Raw genomic sequence first — 17,233 nt, 5'->3', positions numbered from 1 at the left:
ACCTTTCCCTCTCTCTTCCTCCTCTGGGATACCAATTATGCGTATATTATTTCTTTTTAGTGTATCACTTAGTTCTCTAATTTTTCCCTCATACTCCTGGATTTTTTTATCTCTCTATCTCTCAGCTTCCTCTTTTTCCATAACTTTATCTTCTAGTTCACCTATTCTCTCCTCTGCCTCTTCAATCCGAGCCGTCGTCGTTTCCATTTTGTTTTGCATTTCGTTTAAAGCGCTTTTCAGCTCCTCGTGACTGTTCCTTAGTCCCTTGATCTCTGTGGCAAGAGATTCTCTGCTGTCCTGTATACTGTTTTCAAGCCCAGCGATTAATTTTATGACTATTATTCTAAATTCACTTTCTGTTATATTATTTAAATCCTTTTTGATCAGTTCATTAGCTGTTGTTATTTCCTGGAGATTCTTCTGAGGGGAATTCTTCCATTTGGTCATTTTGGATAGTCCCTGGAGTGGTGAGGACCTGCAGGGCACTTCCCCTGTGCTGTGGTGTGTAACTGGAGTTGGTGGGCGGGGCCGCAGTCCGACCTGATGTCTGCCCCCACCCACCGCTGGGGCCACAGTCAGACTGGCGTGTGCCTTCTCTTCCCCTCTCCTAGGGGCGGGATTCACTGTGGGGTGGCGTGGCCCGTCTGGGCTACTTGCACACTGCCAGGCTTGTGGTGCTGGGGATCTGGCGTATTAGCTGGGGTGGTAGGCAAGGTGCACGGGGGAAGGAGGGGCAGGCTTAGCTCGCTTCTCCTTAGGTGATCCACTTCAGGAGGGGCCCTATGGCAGAGGGAGGGAGTCAGATCCGCTGCCGGAGGTTTGGCTCCGCAGAAGCACAGAGTTGGGTGTTTGCTCGGAGCGAGCAAGTTCCCTCGCAGGAACTGGTTCTCTTTGGGATTTTGGCTGGGGGATGGGCGGGGGAGATGGCGCTGGCGAGCGCCTTTGTTCCCCGCCAAGCTGAGCTCTGCCGTCCGGGGGCTCAGCAGCTCTCCCTCCCTTTGTCCTCCAGCCTTCCCGCTTTCTGAGCAGAGCTGTTAACTTATGACCTCCCCGACGCTAAGTCGCGCTTGCTGTCGGAACACAGTCCGTCCGGCCCCTCGGCTTTTGCCAGCCAGACTCGGGGGCTCTGCTTGGTCGGCGAGCCGCCCCTCCACCCTGGCTCCCTCCCGCCAGTCCGTGGAGTGCGCACCGCCTCACCGCCCTTCCTACCCTCTTCCGTGGGCCTCTCGTCTGCGCTTGGCTCTGGAGACTCCGTTCTGCTAATCCTCTGGCGGTTTTCTGGGTTCTTTAGGCAGGTGTAGGTGGAATCTAAGTGATCAGCAGGACGCGTGGTGAGCCCAGCGTCCTTCTACGCCGCCATCTTCCCTCCAACCCTCCATCCGGGCCTCTTAATGAAAGACAAAGGTGATATAAAATGAACATCCCCAGGCACATTTTTTTGTGTGGGTTTTTATGGATTGCAGTTGCCAAGAGGTGCTGAGGCTGCTTCTCAGGGAAAGATGATTGCTAGCCTCTACTGTCCAACCAATATTTATGTCTTGGAGGATATTGACAATTAAAATGGACAACAGTGATTCTTCATTTCCTCTGGCTTTGGATATCGGCCCCTTGGAGGGGTGTTAATACCTATGGCCAAATGGGAATTTATTGATATCAGTTTTTATAAGTCACCTACCAAATTTGGGTGCAAACCAGTAATCCAGAAGTGGGAGACATAATACGCCATCATTAGTCTCTAGATCCACAATCTTCACTTCCTCTGCTTGCCTTCCTTTCCTTTCTCTGGATAACAATGAATTGTTAGGCTGGTCTAAGTGTGCTGATTTGTTCACTCATTCATTCAACCAGTAATCTGTTCCAGGTAATGAACAGAGTACTGGGGATGCAAACCCCAACAGGTCGGAGGTCCTATGTTACAGGAGTTATATTTTAGTGAAATTATAGAAAAATGATTAGGCAGTTTTAGTCCAGAGTGGTAAGTTCTATGGAAACGTGTAGGAAGGAAACCAAACCCAATCTTAAGGAATCAGGAAGGCTTCCAGAGGAGTGGCAGAGAAGGGGTCATGAGGGGAGCGGAGGAAGGAAGGAAACGCTTTTACTAAGGGGAAGTGTGTTGGACGGGAGCAATTTCTTGATCTTACACTGGTGATCTTTGCGAGGCACTGTCCACCACAAGAGAGGATTCCTTAGAGCTGCTCTACACTGTTCACAAAAGACTCTGTTTCAAGGAAACTGGGAGATAGGGAATGTCTTCAGCTTGTTCCTCCTTTGGGATTTGTTTGGGGTGTGAGTCTTCCAATATTTTAATCTAAATTTGTCTCTGGTTGTGTGTACACATCTTCCTACTTCTTTTACTCCTTCTAATATCGTCAGACTGCAGAAAAAGACCCCGATGAACTAGATAGGGTAAGGTCCTGGGACTGGATTCAAACATACATTATTTTCATTCTTCTACAAGTGCCTGGTTATGATGTGAGGGAGAAAATGCTTAAAAACACAAAGGTAAATGGACCTACAATTTTAGGCACCAACATACAGGGGCAAATGTGCCTGAAAATGATAGTTCAAGAAACATGGCTCCTGATGTATGTATGCAGCTGTGATTGGCAAGAACATGATTGTCAATGTGGGAAAAAGCTGAAGTAACCTGGAATACACAATATATAAAACTTCCCTGGGATCTCCAAGGAATGCTCAGGTGATTCAGATGCAGAGGTCCACGGAACACGATTTTAGAAAATGGTGCTCTAAAGAAAATCAGCTTAAAACGAGAGGTTTAATTTCTTTTTTTCCCCAAAGCTCCATGGAATTGTTTTCCATTCGTTTTTGGCTCTTCCTGAAGACATTTCCACATGATGACATAGGGAGAGCACATTTGCAAATCACATTCAGGGTGGTGAGAGATAATGAAATTGAAGTGTCAGCAGTTTGCAAAAGGAAGCTTTCTTTTTTCCCCTCCCAAGCCCTGTTATTACCTTATTCGATTTGCACTTTATTTTGAAGCACATATATAGAAATAAGCAAATTATTAATTCAAGCTTGTCTTCAATTTTGTGCTTGGCCTGCAAACCTCTAACATCTCCCCTAGTTCCCCAGGCGGACTGCTGAAGGCTTGGTGATAGGCTGAGGCGGGCATATTCATTATTCAATATGAGCTGCAAGCAATTTGATATTTCATGTGAGCATGTGGCAGAGCTGAGGGCGGGGGGGGGGAAGTGTCATTCAGGGGAACATGGTCTAGGCTACTACCATTTTCATGTTTAGCTGAAGGCTTAACATTAGCTGTGCTCACATGTTTCAAGGATAAGGATAATTCCATCGAGAATCATGGCTGCAACCAGGTGTTTTTGTCTCTGTGACATGTCCTATTTCTCTGTGCAGGGAGCACTTCTTGAACCAGGCCATATGCTCAGCATCACGGGAGCTTCATGTGTTCCGTCTGGAGCACTGGGAATAATGAGATCCTGAACCGCAAAGGGCAGAGTCCCTGGAAAGCAGCCATACTTGGTGGAGGTGGGGAATGCTCATGGTCCCCAGTTCCTGAGGCCTGGGAAGCAGTTCTATATGATGTCTGCATTGTCTGTCCACACCTCCATTCCCAGGGTGGGCATACACACTGCTTGAAGGAGTCCTGGGCCTTCTTAGTCCCCTGTATAGGAGAAATGGGCCCTGCAGTCCTCCTTCTGCACACATCAAAAAATGTCTTTTCTTTTGCTTAAGAAGGTTACCACCACGCTTTAAGATCATAGAGATTTAGAATGGAAAGATCATTAGAGTTCACTTTTTTTTTAATGTTTATTTATTTATTTTGAGAGAGAGAGAGAGAGCAAGTGGGGGAGGGGCAGAGAGAGAGGGAGACACAGAATCAGAAGGAGGCTCTGTGACTCGATCTTACCAACTGTGAAATCACGACCTAAGCCAAAATCAAGTCGGATGCTTAACTGACTGAGCTACTCAGGCACCCCAAATTCACTTGTTTTAATGCCCTCATTTTTACCTATGTGCAATCTTGATATTAGAGAGATTAGGTGATTTGTCTGGGGACACACAGCTAGTTAGATATAACCTGGGGACCAGACCCCAGATATCTGGAATCTCATTTGAGTGCTCTTTCTACTAAGACACCAAATACTTAGAACAGCGCCTAGAACGCAGAGGGAACTAAATTTATGTGTGCCGAGATGAAAGTGTTTTTTGAAAACTCTAATGTTCTCCTGAAATGTTCGGTCCAGCACATGTTCATTTTCAAAACCTTTCCACCATGTCGACAAAAGTTCTGAAAAATGCCCGCTGGGCTATCTGAGAGAGCTGGTCTGCAGCTTTTGGAGTTCTGGAGACTGAATGCACACCCCTCCACCACCCAACCCCCTTTCCCTGGTGTTTCGTGGCGGGATGGCTCAGTCTGCCATGGCTGATCTGCTAACTGAGTAATATCAATGGTCACTTTGGGATGAGCACAGTCTGCGTGTTTGGAATAAATAATGAGTAAAATGGTATTGGGTTATTAGGGACAATAACAATGAAAAAGCCTGGGCTGCCCTCACCCCATTTAGGCACTAAGTGGCTTCCTTAAGCAACAGACCTGCAGCTGATGGTCTCGGTGGCCTCCTTGTGGCTGACTAACGTGTCCGGTTAGTTGACAGACGAGGACACTCAGGGCACAGAGCACAACTGAGGAGTATGGGAGACGACAGGTTTCAGCTGAGGTGCTGGGCAAATGAGCACAAGGCCCCATTAGGGCACCTTGTGAAGTTAGAAGTGAAGTTAGAGACATGAAGAGGGAGAAATAGGAACATCAGGGCAATGTGAAGAAGCTACTGACATCTCATTCTGTATTTGCTTTCACTTTAGTTTGTACACACACATGCGTGTACACACTGTTGAGTTTATGGTCACACTCCAGGTGTGACTTTAAAGTAGTAGTTTTCCCATGTGATCTGGGAAACCTGGAGGTCCTGAGACCTTTCCAGGGAGTCTGTCAGATCAGAACTACTTTCATCGTAACATTAGGATATTACCGGTCTTTCTCACTTTCATTTTCTCAGAGTGTTTTCCAGAACGCACAACATGTGACACACAGCAGATTAAATGTGGGAGGAGGTATGAAAATCTGGTAGTTTTCTATTAGCCCAGGTATTGAAGGGATTTGCAAAGATGCAAAACCATGCCATTATTCTTACTACATTTTGTTTTGCTCTGAAAATGTAGTCATTTTTATATAAAAGTATGTTATTTATATTAACATGTAGTGGCTTTATTATCATTCTGAAACGAATCAACAAACATTTTAGACATTTCTCAGTTTTAATTTCTAATATGGTAAACATCAATGGCTAGAACTCACATAAACAAAAGTTCTCTGGAGTCCTCTGCAATTTTAATAGTCTTTTTTTTTAAATGTTTATCTTGAGAGAGAGAGAGAACATGTGCTCGAGTGGAGGAGGGGCAGAGAGAAAGGGGGAGAGAGAGAATCCCAAGCAGGCTCCACACTGTCAGTACAGAGCCCCAAACGTGGGACTCCATTTCACAAACCATGAGCTCATGGCCTGAGATGAAATCAATAGTTGGACACTTAATCGACTGAGCCACCTAGGTGCCCCTTGAAGCCTTGTTTTTGATCCATAATGTGTGATCCTTATCGATAACCTACATTGCTAATCAAACCGGGCTTCAAGTGACTTTGGATTCTTTGCGCAATCAAAATCCATCGCTCGAGGTACCAACATCTGCAACCGATGAGGTTATAGCAAAAGGATATGCCTGAGTTCAGAATGCAGATCCTCAGTATCATGGAAATTAAGTAGCTTTCAACGATTCTGCTTCGAGGGAGATATGTGTATTAAGAATGTTTAAGTCCTGGCATTTTTGTTAAAACTTGATCTCTTATTACTTTATAGTTTTATCTCACAAAGCTCAAAACCATACTACACATACACCAAGTTGCTATCAAGCAGAGTGCTTATTTGTATACTAAAATAATACCTTATGTGTTGTCAAATACCTTTTTGATTGGGTAATGTCTTTATTTTGTTTTCAGTGCTCTGTGCTAATCCTCAGAAACGGATACGTACAAGTGAATGCCTTGCTCCACTGAGGTCTCACGTCCTCCCATCCCCCACCATGGAGCAGGAAGCCTGTTGGTGCTACTTTTGAAAGGGTGCATTATTTTTGTGTGTGTTCACAGGAACCTGCCTGGTGATTATATTTTAGAACAATTTGCACATTTTCTAGGAAAGAAAAAAAATTGGTGTAGTGTTTTGCAAAGCTCTTAGGAAAGAGAAATCTCAGCGTTTCCCATTAGAATCACCTTTCACTAGGCTGTGTGGCATCCTTTGCAGGTGAATCACTCAGGGCAGTTTTGGTGGTGCACACAACAGGACTGAAGGGTTAAAAGGCAAATCAGAACTCTGATCGGTGGAGGTTTACCTTTTCTGTCTTCTAGAGATACGGGGTATTGATCTAGTTCTGCTGCAAAGCTCTTTGCTTTATCACTGAATTTTAAACAGAAAGCATCTTGAAGTGCAGAGGCTGGTGAATTACTAGGAGCAGAGGTATTTTCACAAACATCAAGGATAGGCAGGCTTTGGAGTTTGCAATGGCAGGGCCCATGGCTACATCACTGTATTATCTAATGTTAGTGCTTTTTTTTTTTTTTTTTTTTTTAATGGGAAACTGCATTGGTTGATAGATTATAAACTGCCTCTCCCACCTATTTACCCCACTTCTCTTGACTTTTCCACTTCTCCATTCCAATCTCTGGTACTTGTGACTTACTTAATGTGTTCCTTTCTGGAGACTCTGGGGAATAATCTCTTTCCTTGACTTTCCCAGCTCTTAGAGACTGCCCACATTCCTGGACTTGTGGCCCTCTCCTTCATTTTCTTTTCTTTTTTTTAAATTAATTTTTAATGTTTATTTATTTTTGCAAGTGGGGGAAGGGCAGAGAGAGAGGAGACAGAGGATCCCACGCGGGCTTTGACAGCAGGGAGCCCAATACGGGGCTGGAAACCATGAACTGTGAGTCCACAATCTGAGCTGAAGTCGAAGGTTCAACCAACTGAGATGCTCAGGTGCGCCCACCCCTGCCCCCCTTCATTTTCAGTCACAATGTTGCATCTCTCAGCTCATCTTCTCTGATCATACTCCCTCTCACTGACTAGGGACAGGTCTTCTGCTTTTGGGGACTTGTGATCACATTGAGCCCACTTGAATAATTCAGGATAATCTCATCTCAAGGCCCTTAACTTTAATCACATCTGCAAAGTCCTTTATGCCAAGTAGGATAACATGTCCATGGGCCCAGGGGATAAGGGTATGGACATCTGTGGTGGGCCATTATTCTGCCTACCACACACATGGAACCTGGCTGAGTGTGCCAGCATCCCTATGAACAAAAAGCACCAATCTCTTCTCAGAGAGATGCCCCTGTGTCCAAATGAACCAAATGTCATGCTGAATTAGTGACTTTACTCAGTAAGTATTTATTAAGCCCGTTGAACACTCAGTATTTGTTGAGATTAGCATTCCTTTCCTAAATTAATGTTATATATTTCTTTTAAAAAGTTTTTTTAATGTTTATTTATTTTTGAGAGAGAGAGAGAGAGAGCAGGGGAGGGGCAGAGAGAAAGGGAGACACAGAATCCGAAGCAGGCTCCAGGCTCTGAGCCGTCAGCACAGAGCCCGACGCGGGGCTTGAACCCGAGAACCGTAAGATCATGACCTAAGCTGAAGTCGGACACTTAACTGACTGAGCCACCCAGGCGCCCCAAGCTATATATTTCTTTAGCCCAGTTTTAGGTTTACAGAAAAATTGAAGAGAAAGTACAGAGAGTTCCCATATATTCCCTCTCCTCTGATTTTCCCTTAGTATTGGCATCTTGCACTGGTGTGGCACATTTCTTACAACTGACGAATCAGTACTGATACATTAACTAAAGTGCATAGCTTATATTAGGCTTCACTTTATGTTGTGTAGTTTAGAGGTTTTGCCAAATGTATAATGTCCTATATCAGCCATTTCAGTATCATACAGAATAGTTTCACTGCCCCCAAAATTGTTTCATCTGTTTCATCTGTTCCTTCTGTCCCCCTGTCCTCCAGCTCTTGATAGCCACTGATCCTTTTACTTTGTAGAATACCTGGGCCTTTTTCAGAGTGTCATACAGTTGGAGTCATAGTATGTAGCCTCTTCAGACTGGCTTCTTTCACTGCATAATATACATCTAAGTTTCCTCCATGTCTTTTCGTGACTTGACAGCTCATTTCATTTCATCACTGAAAAATATCTACTTGTACAGATGCACTGCAGTTTATTTACTTTTCACCTAATGACAGAACATCTTGGTTGCTTTTGATTGTTGGCAATCAATAAAACTACAATTAATATCTGCATGCAGGTTTTGGTGGGGACATTGTTTTTATCTCATTCAGGTAAATATCTAGGAATGCAATCACTGGATCATATAGTAAGACTATATGGAGCCTTGTAAGAAACTGCCAAAAGATCAGTGTCTTTCTCTTTCTTTCTTTCTTTCTTTCTTTCTTTCTTTCTTTCTTTCTTTCTTTCTCTTTCTTTCTTTCTTTCTTTTTCTTTCTTTCTTTCTTTCTTTCTTTCTTTCTTTCTTTCTCTTTCTTTCTTTCTTTCTTTGTTTCTTTTGTTCTTTCTTTCTTTCTTTCTTTCTTTCAAATATTTTTAATGTTTATTTATTTTTGAGAGAGAGAGAGAGACAGCAGGAGCTGGGAAGGGGCAGAGAGAAAGACACAGAATCAGAAGCAGGCTCCAGGCTCTGAGCTGTCAGCACAGAGCCTGAGGCAGGGCTTAAACCCACAGACTGTGAGATCATGACCTGAGCCAAAGTCAGACACTTAACCAACTGAGCCCACCCAGGCGCCCCATCAGTGTTTTCAATTTGGAACTTCAGAGTAATTGAGGAAGGTTGAGCTGGCAGTGTCCTGGGCCTGCTTCTAAAACCTAGACCAGAGAAGTACTGTTTTTATGAACTTTACATATTGAAGTTCTGAGTAAGATGCATTTACAAAAGAATGATGCAGCTGGAAAGCAATTTGAACGCTTTTGAAAATCTGATGTGCCATTACAGATGTCCTTTCCTCCCACCTTCTCCTCCACTGTTCACCTTGCTTGGGAGCCCCGAAGGTGACTTGTATTATAACAGGGGGTAGTTAGATCCCCCCTTACAGAATCAGTGACTTTGAGGGTCACACTGCCAGGTCTGATCACGCTGGTGAGAAGGCACACAAACTTTTCTCTCCTGGAGAAAGATAACACTGCAGTCTGGAAATGATGAAATTATTGTCCTAACAATAACATATGAGAGTGCTCTGCAGAAGAACATAACTCCCTAAGGGCTTACAGCTATGCAGCTATTTGTCTAGATAAATACACACACCACATGCCACCTACTCGTGTACACTCCACTGATGACTGATATGCACAGCCTTAATGGACTCTTTTATGCTGCTACGGAGACTGTGTCTTAGTAGTTGGCAGGGTGACCGCAGCGCAGGTTTGAATTCCAGTTCTACCACTAACTTCCTGTATGACTTTAGGAAAATGATTTATCCTCTGTAAGCCTCAGTTTCCCCATCCATAAAATGGAAGTAATAGTAGTATCTACCTTGTAGGGTTGTTGTGTGGATATGATGAGACGATGTGTGTAAAGCCCAGTTCCTAGCACCATAGTAAGTCTTCAGTAAGTGCTGGATATACAGAAACCACTATTCTTCTTAAACCCCTACTTTTTGGTAGGAGAGGCCATTCCCCCCCCCCCGCCCCTCCCAGTGAAATCCCTGAGGCAGGATTAAGTAAGGATGGTGTTTAGTACCCTTCATTTATTCCCCTCAAGAATCCCTTTCATCCTGGCAACTGGGTCTATTTAATTCCCATCCTCCACCTTCCCCACCTTCCCAGCTCATTCTGTCCAATATTTTAGTTCCATCCCTGACTCCAGGCAGATGGTTTTAAGGAGTCTGAGGACATGTGCTCATTGATCTGGTGTGGTCGGCTTTTGCATCTGGTCTCATTCTGAGCGGACGGCTCAGCTTTTCTGTGGCTGAGTCCTGACATGTGTGCCTCTTCATCATTAATATATATTTTCTTCCCAGCATTTTATTTCCTGAGTGGATTTCTGCCTCTGAACTCAAGTTCTCTCCATATTTGAATCATCAAAAACTCAACCCCTGCTAACCACCTCCACTCCCGACCCCTCACTGAATGCCTGTCATTCAGCTGGAAGCTGATTGCCTCCCCTGCCTTGTCCCAGATTACACCACTTGGCACTTGCGCTGGTAGTTCTTTGTGCCTCTCGGCCTGGGCCGGACAAGGCTTCAGCTTCACTTTGCAAGATGTCATCCCTCTTAGCTCAGCTCCATTTTTGCGGCTCCCAGACTTTGCTGTCTCTTGCAATGTACATGCCGGGCAGTGACTCTGACCCTTTCTCGGTCTGACATATCCCACTGTGGTCAGAGGCCTGGATCTGTTACTAGGACCTGAGCTACTGGCTATAGACCCCGGTGTTACAGAAAGGCATACCCTGATATATCTTGGAAATTGGTCCAAGATGTAAATTGTGATGTAAGGAGCAAATTATTCAGGTCTTTGGCAAGAAACAGATGGCATATTCAAGATGGATAACTGAGGAGAGATTAATAAATGGACTATTTAAGTGTGGGGGTAGGGTTTATAAAAAGCAATAAAGTATAGTGCAGAACTGCTGGGTTAATCCCAGGAGAGAGCTATGCCACCACTATGCCTTGGTGGAGGAAGGGGAAAAGTGGTAACCAGAACTGGGAGGGAGACAGTGTGCATCATGGGGAGAGGGCTACTTGGCAAGGACTGGGGTCTTCAACTGAGGCAGGCAGCCCACCCAAAGCCACCATGCTGGGAAGCAGTCAATAAAATAAATACCTTTATATCATTCTCCCCTTCCCTCTGACCTGCTGATATTCCCATTGGCTGAACCCGCCTAGAAGCCTGAGAGCAAGGAAGCTCATTGATCCAGTTCACACAGGTTACCCAGAGTTGTGAGGACAGTGGGACCTGGAGAGGCAAACAGAAACAAGGGGTCACCAAGCTATGCATGATATCTGGCCGTGTATGGCTGTGTTCTTTGTGTACGTGGAGCCCAATTATGTCACTGTAGTGTTAAGGACATTCTACACCTTCTCAGTGACCTTATGGTTTACACTGTCTATGACCACTGACTACAATTCAGGCAGAGTTGTATGAGGTTATAGATCCAGGACTTTCACGATAATAGCAATGCTGTTTTGAACCTATATTTTTTTGTGATGGGTCACAAGAAATGACACCTTAGAAATGATGCATTGAGGATGGAAAGAGAATCTATTGTTTTATTTATGATTATTAAGTAAATTCCATGGGCTGAGTCACAGTACTCCAAAAAAAAAAGCTCATTTCTTCAACCTCCATAATTCATAATTTTATGCTCTTGTAGAAGTATAAAATCTCTATTAATAAATTGTAGAATGTGCTGCTTGAAAAAGAATCAAATGGGTCCAAAAAAATCTAGGATGTCAAGATAGGCAAAAGGAGGTTATTCACACCAATAAATGTTTCTCACCTCTCAAAGTGATTGAGTATATGTTCCTTTAAAGTAGCAGAATCACAACAATTGAACATGAAATATGATGATTCAAGGATACACCTTGAGTAAATAAAAGTAAATTAATATTAATAATACTTGTAATGGAGGTGCCTGGGTGTCTTAGTCAGTTAACATACAACTCTTGATTTTGGCTCAGGTCAGGATCTCATGGTTGGTAAGATCAAGCCCCAAGTCATCGAGCCTGCTTGGGATTCTCTTTCTTCTTCTCTCTCTCCCCTCCCCTGCTTTGTCTCTGTCTCTGTCTCTGTCTCTCTTTCAAAATAAATAAACAATAAAAATAATAATACTTGTAATAATAAGTAATATTTAGAATTAGCAATAACTTCATCGATTCTGTGGTTGGAAGGGTCCTTGAGGATATGTGGTACATCTACTCAGCTAACTCCTGAATCCTCTCTTCTGTACCCTCCTAAAGGGTTATACAAGGTTTTACAACCACCTTGGTCTATGTAGAAGTCCACTGACATTATTTCCTCAACCAACAACAGTTGTCATGGTTCAGATAAACATAATCTTAATCTATCATAATAATGTGGCTAATTGCATTATAACTGTCTATTATTGAAACAGAAATTTACTAGTGGTTTTAAAATAATCAATCAGATTTGAACTGAGCCCTCATCTGCATCAAATCGTTCTAACTGGGGGCAAATGACAGGGTCGAGATGAAATTAAGATAAATTCTGAAAGAGACCTGGAGAGAGGGAGGGGCCTAACATCTCCTTGTGGATAGGCAGGGACCTGGATACTTGGATGCCCATTGTACAGATGCCATGAAAGGCCCCCTAAGGGTGAGTATGATGCTCAAGGTTGTAGAGTTGCTGAGTTGGAACTTGAACTCAGAGTGCCCTTCTCTAAGTCAGGATTCTAAAGGGACTGTGAAGAGAATGTGAAGAGAGAATCTTCCCCTGGCTGGGTTGGGAGTGTACTTTGCAGAGTGTCCTTCTGCTACTTGGCGTTAATGTGAGGGCTCTACTTAATACAGAGAAAATGGAAGCGATCATTGCTCAACATCGGTCTGGTGGGGAAAGTGGGTGATGCGCATTGAGGAGGGCACCTGTTGGGATGAGCACTGGGTGTTGTATGGAAACCAATTTGACAATAAATTATATATAAAAAATAAATAAAATCTGTGACCTGATATGGGGGAAAGAAAAAAACAACGCATGTCAGACTGGGTTTAAGGGACGGCCAGGGTTCATTCTCATATCAAGGGAAGGAAAGGAAAGACCTTTATATGCACCTATAAATCCTGCCTTTTACAATTGCCTAATGGAATGAAGAAGTTAAAAGTAGCCAATGCCATTTTCTTACTGGATACAATTAGCTGATCAAATATGTCATCTTGCAGATTCAGCTGATTGAATTGAAGCTAGCATCCTGTTTAGCAAAATAAAATCGTGGTGAATGTAACTGATTCTTTTCTTCCGTTTTTGTGAATATCATGGCTTTCGCCTTTTCTAGTTAATTAATCCTCTCAAGCTCCCATTTTAACTTGTCAAAAGCAGGCCCAGTTTTGGAGAAGGAGCTTAGTTAGTAGATCATTTGATGATCCCCAGCAGACAAGCTGCTGCTCATCCGTGGCCTGGGCAGGGGTGCCTGGATGGCTCCACTGTTTGAGCATCCAACTCTTGATTTCAGCTCAGGTCATGATCTCATGGTTTGTGGGTTCAAGCCCCACACTAGACTCTGCTTTTACAGCATAGAGTCTGCTTGGGATTCTCTCTCCCTCTCTCTCTGGTCCTTCCTTGCTCTCTCTGTTTCTTTCTCTCAGAAAAAAAAAAAATTGCTAGGGCAGATTACTCGACTGCCCTCTGCCCTCTAGAATTTCCAGTGTTCTGTGGAACACATCCAAGAATCTGTATTTTTAACAAGTTCTCCAGATAATTTTGAAAGTCCTCTAGGTTTGGGGGCTAATGATCAAAGATTATGTTTCTAGAGACTTGCAATTCTAAGTATAATTTTCTCCCTAGCCTTTAACAGTCCTCTGAAAAAACGTAAAAATCCTGGCTAAGTTAATACTGAAGGCTTTTCATCTTGTAGGGGTGAGCTGTGGGGCTGGGGAGGTGAGGCAGCTGAGAGAGAGTGGGGGTAGGAGGCAGAGGACGATGGTGGTGGTAAGGCCTGAGGAATGAAGACTCAGGAATCAAAGGGTCTGGAGTGGGGGTGGGTGGGGGAGAATAAAAGAGAGACTTGGTGTATTGGACAAACGTGTTCAGGGCCAGCTCTGGGTGAGTGAACACAGCTCATAACCTTTGCTCTCCTACTTCCTTTGAGATGAAGATGATAATAGTAAGTGGGGTAGAGGGTTGTTATGTTTTCAGAATTTATATGGTATTGTGGTTTTTATCCTCTTCTCAACCCAAGAAACCACACGAAATTAAGCAGTTACGTAAACTAACCAGTAGGTCTGAGTACTGAACACAGTTTTAGAATTTATTAGATGTGAAAATATCTGACTTCGCCGTGAGGGGGCCACTTCGGCAAGTAGATGGTGGAAAGCTGAATGTTCCAGTTTGTTAGTCCTGTATTTTTCTTAAGGCTGAAGAAAGTAAATACACAATAATTGAGCATCTTCTGCGGACCTACGGGGAGTAGAGTCCTCACGTGATGTGTGGTGGGAGAAGTGGAGTCCTGGGTTCCTACGGAACTCCTCAGTGCCACCCGGGCTGGGGCTGTGAAGATGAATGTCGCCCCAGCACTGCCCATCCACCTGTGTGTGGCCAACAGCCCCAAAACCCAACAACGAGCACTTCAGTCAATTGAAAAATACTGTCATTTGAAAAGAACTACTGGTACTTCTTGCTCAAGAATTAGAAAGAAAAAGGACCCCATTTTCACAAGTAGTTCAGCAATTTTTAGGTTGTCTGAGATTTTCTCCCCAAGCTTTAAGGCATTAGCTTCTCCTTGAATCGTGCCTTTTCCCTTTTTCTTAAGACTATGACATGTTAAACTGTGATTTACTCATCTCTGTAATTAGATGCAGTGATTAGAATCCTCTTTATCTTACTCTGCAGTTTTCCTTTATGGGGAATTATGAAAGAATAATAGGTAAAAAGTTCAGAATGGGGGAAAGAATAAACAGAATGCTGAATGGTAAAAGGAGACAGAATGCTGAATGGATAATAAAATATTTAGTGCTTTTCAATTAACTGTTCTCACGATTAGTACACTAGTATATTATATCATAAAAATCATGTCTATTAATTTTTTGCAGCCATTATCTTGACTGTGATTTACTCCCCTCAAATCATTAACAATGCCATTAAAAAGGTGGATGGAGATGAACGTCCTGGATAGAGTTCAGGGATGTAATGGGATTATTGTTCAGGGTCATGGAGAGATTGAAGACCAGCGAATAGAAGGAAGGGGGTCAGAGAGTGTGGAGTTGGTGAGGGGAGAGAGTAGAGGAAGAAGGTGCAGAGCCCCAGGGTTTGAGAGACAGCCACCCACTTGGTGCCAGAGTCGGGGAGGAGTGCCTTAGATGAGGCGATGTTGTCATCACCCCTGGAAGATGCAGGCTGAGGGAGCCCAGTGACTGGAAGAGCATGGGCTTTCCTTCCTGTGGAATTTCACACGCACAGAGAGGAGAAGATAAATATGTGTGTGTACAAGAGTCCCCAGGGTCCCATCGGAGGCAATGGAGCGTTCTTGTTCCAGGTTATGCCGGTGGTTTGAGAGCAGCATTTCCATCCAGCCAAAGAAAGGGCCATGACTCTTCATAAATAGTTCTCTTCTTGGGAAAATGAGATAAGCTGTAGAATCAGAAAAGTGTTAGTCAAGTAGACCAGGGAAGACTGAGGTTCTGTGGACTTGTACTACAGCTGTGCATTTTGAGAAGTTTGCTCGTGGGAACACCTGTCCATTGTTTTCTTTACCTGCCTGGGTGTCTACCTTCAAGTAATCAGTTAATCAATATTCAGTTTATCAGTCTGTTCTTGGTTCTGCATCTTTAGAGTCTTGAAATACCTTTTGGCTATATTTAAAGATAGGAATTTTATTACTATAAAATACAATGTTTTCAAGATTTTATTCTTTTTTAGTTCACACCCCCTCCTGCCCACCCCCCCCCCAACTTATCACTAGCACCTTGGACAATCACAAGGCCTTTGTGAATATAGAATCTATTTTAATTCAGGGTCTGAAATTCTAATTTTCTATCTGGGCTCCTTGGAGTGTACATTGGAGATGGGCCAGAGTCTCCTTTATATTTATATCGTGTGAGTCAGTGGTAGAGGCCAGAGTCAGAAGCCTCTGGTTTTTAAATTTTAAATGTTTTTTTTTCCAAGTGGTTTGACCACAAGACATGTCCTCCTAAAGCAAGTTAATCTGTCATAATTTCATAAGCAGGAAATTGGGACTGACTAGTCAATCAGACAGCATTTTTAGCAGCTTAGTAGTATACTTATGAGTTAATATCATTTAGAAGTTGTTCATTATAACTAGGAAACAACATTTCTCTAACAGCCATGGAAGGTAGTATAGCTGGTCATGGTCTGATCTTGAAAGATGTCACTGAAACCTCACGAAATCTTGAAAACAAAGTTTAATAACAATATTTTATTATATATATATATATATATATATATATATATATATATATATCTTAATGTTTATTTTTTGAGAGAGCGCAACTGGAGGAGGGGCAGAGAGGGGGGGATAGAGCATCTGAAGTGGGCTCCACACGGACAGGCTGACAGCAGCCAGCCAGATGTGGGGCTCAAACTCATGAATCGTGAGATTATGACCCAAGCCAAAGTCAGATGCTCAACCTACTGAGCCACCGGGTGCCCTGATTATGACAGTTTAGATCCCAGGGTTCAGGTGTCACATTTTTTTAGATTACTGTCTTCTTAATTCCCATTATGAGATTTTATGTATAAATATATAATAATTTGTTATATATTTAAATGTATAATTTATATTTTATGATAGATAAAATTATATCATAAACAATATATATTTTGTAAATGTTATAGATAAATATATTTAATAAATTATATTTATGTGTATGTATATGAGTAGGATATATTACCCACTGTGTGTGTGTATGTATATATATATATTTTATACATACATATATATATATTTTTTATATATACATATATATATATATATATATATATATATGAACAAGCTCATAATAAAAACCTGTGTGTCAAATTTCTAGATATATAAGCCTTAGTGAGACCTAACACCTTTTTACTAGAACTAGGCACTCTGGGATCATCTTTATCACCTCCTCCCCTGTTCTCTGCTCCCTCCTCTTTTTTTTCTTTTTTTTTCTTCTCTTTTCTCCTTCCCCCTCCACTTCCTGCTTCTTTTTTTCTCTGGTGCAATTAAAACAAATCTCAAGAGCTAACTCTGCACCTCAGAGCTTCCCTGGCATTACTGAATGTTGCATGGCCAGCTCAAAAATCTAACGCATCATTCCAACTAGTGTAACTTCCCAAACATGCGGCTACATGCTCCAAAGCAATGCTTAGCTGTTGTTAGCGTGCTGCCTCTGAACATTAAGTATGCCAAATCCATGGTGTCTGTAGCTGTGAGGACGTGCCCAGAGATGCTACCAGTAGTCTGCTGTGATA

The 17,233-nt window shown here is 42.9% G+C and overlaps 1 long non-coding RNA gene across 1 annotated transcript in view; it reads left to right on the top strand.

Annotated features, from left to right (window-relative positions):
- LOC107180494 overlaps positions 1-6,537 on the top strand; it is a 67,122-nt gene extending 60,585 nt beyond the window's left edge. Inside the window, exon 9 of the long non-coding RNA XR_006220804.1 lies at positions 6,038-6,537. This is a non-coding gene — a long non-coding RNA (uncharacterized LOC107180494). The remainder of the gene's footprint in view (positions 1-6,037) is intronic.
- The last annotated feature ends 10,696 nt before the right edge of the window (positions 6,538-17,233 follow it).

Source organism: Panthera tigris, chromosome C1 (assembly GCF_018350195.1).
Source record: "Panthera tigris isolate Pti1 chromosome C1, P.tigris_Pti1_mat1.1, whole genome shotgun sequence".
NCBI lineage: Eukaryota > Metazoa > Chordata > Mammalia > Carnivora > Felidae > Panthera > Panthera tigris.
Note: the sequence above shows the minus strand (reverse complement) of the source record. Positions and strands in the feature narration are given on the sequence as shown.